A 3,992-nucleotide genomic window follows, 5' to 3' on the forward strand; every position below is an offset into this window, starting at 1 on the left:
CGGTCCAAACTCCAGTATGTGCTGTGAGAGTCCCTCTTTATACATGTCACAGGCTCCAACAGCAGGAGCAGAGGCAGTGTGGAAGAGTAAATGCAGGAAAAGGGAAAAACAGGTTGGGAGTGAGTGACAGTGTATTTAATGCTGCATTCCAAAGGATTGACTGTTTTTTTTTTGTTTTTTATTTTTAATAAGGATGCTTTTTTCCAGAGTTTTACAATTCTTTCAGGATTGTTATCACAATTCTTAGTAGCACAGCAATTCCCACAACATTCCCAGGAAGCAGGGATGTGTTTCTCTCCAGCCTTACAGAAGAGGAAAACAGAAAAGTGGGATGCTTTCCAGAGAAGTTTCCTAAGTCCTAAGAGGGCTGTCAGACCTGGGACCAATCCTGCCCCATCTGACAACACCCTCAAAAAACTGAACCGGTACCAGCCTTGAATTGGTCACTCTGGGACACTGGCAGTATGAGATACCCTCGAAGCAGTGGTTTTAATTCCCCAGCAGCAGAACAGCAGTTTTCTCAAAGCTCACTCTCAGGTGTATTGCAGAGGGGAGGTGAAAGCTGATTTCCCCGAATTTGGGCCTTTAGGGTGGGTTCTCTGGTGTCAAATAAGGCACAAACTCTGGCTGACATCAGAGCATTAATAAATCCTCTCGCCTGGGGCTTCCTGGTACATGTGTGATTTTCTGCCTTTCCCCTTGAGTGGGACACACATGGGGTCTGTCACCTCTGTCAGTTGCTTTGCTGTACAAAACCTGTGGGGATATACCCGCAGCTAAACCCCTTCCCTATCTGTTCCAGTGGCTTGAAGTGGGCTGAAAACAGCTTTTAAACTGGTTTGAGGCTGGGGAGGCACAAACAGACAGGGGCAGTCATGTGGAGTGTGGGCCGCTGGGAAGGGAAGGGAAGGGAAGGGAAGGGAAGGGAAGGGAAGGGAAGGGAAGGGAAGGGAAGGGAAGGGAAGGGAAGGGGGAAACAAGAAGCCAGGTTCCATCCATGACTGAGCCACCTGAAGAAGAGCTTTTGTTCATGTAGACATTTCAGCACCTGGGGCACCTCCTTCACCCTTTCCTGACTCCCAGCTTCTGTTCCAACAATCCTCATCCCACCAATGCAGCAGCAGCCTGAATACAGCTCTGATRTCTGAGGCTGGCACTTATTACACAGTCCTCCTGTCCATGTCCATCACAAACAGTCCTGTTACCCATATTGAAATGAGACACCTAATTTCTGTAGAAACATTTTAAATATCCTYAGTAATAGTTTTAGATGGTTTTGGGCTTCACATTAAGAGAGCCCTGACTGATGTTAAAAATTTAACTGGGAAAACTGAAAAGGTTAAATTAAAAACAAAAGCTATTCCTTGAGAAGCAGTTAAGGCATTGCTGGGGCTGTTAATTTCTCATCTTTAAAAAAGACTCYTTGACTCAGACTCCTCCAAACTTAATCCCTGGGAAGAAGTGCTGACACCAATGTTCCCTTCACCCCTCCAGATCACTTCCCTTCTTTGCCATTATGGGTGTTTGTGAGCCAAGTATTCTTGCCCAGAGGAAATCAGCAGGTGACCGGGCTGCTCCACTGGGTTTTGTGCCAGATCTTGGTGAGATCTCAACCAGGTGCATGTTTTAKGTATTTAGTCTTTGAACTGTCCCTGATTGAATAGAGAAAAATCAGAAGTTTTTATCACAAAATAGTAACTGTACATCCAAAGGAGGAAAACCACCAGCAATTACAGGAGAAATATGACAATGAATGCAGCTCCTCTTCAGCCCAGGCTTTCCGGGAAGAAGATGTTGCTCCAAATTTCCYCTCACTTCAAAATTACAAGCCTTGCCTCAAACTGGGAAAGCACTGTGCTCAGATTACGGGCAAATGCGATATAAACCAACATCTCAGAACATGTGTAGTTCTTTATTTTGAGGTACCTGTAGGCACTTTCAGCTGGCATTTCATCMCACCTCAATCTTCTTTCCGCTGAGGCAGAACCACTGCGATACACTGTGAAACAACATTGCTTGCTCCCTTACACCCTAGGCAGTGAGCTGTAACTAAGATGCACACGTGCAAACTGGTATCTTTTGTGCCAAACACCTCTGCAAAGCCAGCAGCACAACACTGTCACACATATAAGTCACCGTGTTGACCTGCTGACACCCCCTGGTTAGAAGTACCCCACTTTTCTGAAAATCCTCCTGGAGTACAAAACCACCAGAAGAATAAAAATTGCAATTACAAATCTTAACTAAATACRCAGTATTTATGTGGCCCTTTCAATATTACATTTCTGTGGCAAGTTTTTCTATCATGCATCGCTCAGTCATGTTGGGACAATTTGTTAAATAATGTAGAGGCTCTTCATCATGGAACAACATTTGGGGAGATTTACAGTTCCATCTTTTGGAAGCACACCTGTAAATCRCTATAAATAATGCTAACCCCTATTAAGGAGACATCAGGGTTCTTCCAGGGAGAGTGAATTAACAGGGGGGCAGTTGTAGATAACCCTGGGTAAAAGCACTCCCAGTTTGGGTTGTTCCAGTACAGAGACCTGCACAGTCCACAGCCAGGTCTGAAGTGGGATGCCCAAGCAAGTTGTGGAATGGCAGAGTTTGGAAGGCATTTAGCAGCAGGCTGGTGTACAGGGATCAATGACATTCCAGGCTTAAGTAGCTTTATTTCTCTTGAGGCTGTAATGGAAATTTGGTAAGATATTTGCAGTGAAGTTTAATTTGAAAGAGGTCTTCATCTTCTCATCTGCATTGAGTCTTCCTTTTGAAGCAAGGTTAAAATGAAGGAAAGCTATGAAGAATGGTAACTCTGGAGACACAGGGGAGACTTAGAATGAAGGTGAAGAAGGAAATGAATGAGTTTCAGAAAAAGTGGGGAGAAAGTGCAAATGGGAAAAGGATACATCAGGCTCAAAATCACAGATTTACTGTAATTTGTATTTGTGTGTCAACCCAAAGCCTTTCTGATGGGGAGTGAGATTCTGACTTAGTCCTGCTATGAATATCCACCTACCTGAAAAAAGATTTTTTTTTAATGATAAAATGCTTTATTTGGAAAATGCTGAAAATAGAGAATCAAGCTCCTAACCAAGGAACTGGCCATGGCAAACCAGACAAAATCACAGAAAGTACTTACTCCAGATGGGTGATCATCATGCAGGGAGGCAAAAAAATAGCTAAAGATGGTGGAACACTTTAAACTATGAAATAAACCTTTTCAGCTCATAGCACTGTTATGAACATTTGCATTTCAAAGGTGTTGAAGATGATTTCTAGGTAGAAAATCAAAAGGCCCAGTACAGAGATCAGGAAGCAAAGGTATGATGACACATAATCTGGGGCTGCCACATGCAGATMTTTACTTCAGTGTGCAATACCTGTGAAGACATTGAACCCTTTGCTTCAGAAGTCAAGAGCTGACCTGTCCTCCTGTTACAGGAAGGAGCTTTAGCACACACTGGAGTGGTCTTCAAAGACACAGAAACCAGAAGAAAAAGAGCTTCCTTTGTCTTCCTTGATCACAGCTCTGACCTACACCTGAGATTTGACTGGACAGAACCCATTCTATTTTAGAGGTGCAAAAGCCTCTTCCTGGCTTGCTTACTCAACACCATGACAGGCTCACGAGTCCAGGTTTGTTCCACAGACTMCTTCAGCTGATGAAGGCCACTACATATTTCCAGCACCTTTTTCCTTTGAAAAAATAGTTAACTCCAGTCTCACAGTCCTGAAGATATTTCACTCTTGTCTGATATTAAGAAACGTACAACAGGGACTGCAGAAATGAATCACAGCATCTGATGGTGAGATTAAACCCAGCAGCTTTCAAGGGAAAGTGCATTGTCTCACTGATGGAAATACCCCAGCTCCCTCCAGTGGGACATGGGATCTGGGAGAAACAGAGGGGGTGACTAAGGCAAGCATACTTCTTGCAAATATATTAGTTTAGTTTTTTTTATTCTTTTACTTTCCTCACCTTTAAA

Source organism: Malurus melanocephalus, unplaced genomic scaffold (assembly GCF_030028575.1).
Source record: "Malurus melanocephalus ecotype Western Australia unplaced genomic scaffold, MMel_1.1 scaffold_277, whole genome shotgun sequence".
Classification (NCBI taxonomy): domain Eukaryota; kingdom Metazoa; phylum Chordata; class Aves; order Passeriformes; family Maluridae; genus Malurus; species Malurus melanocephalus.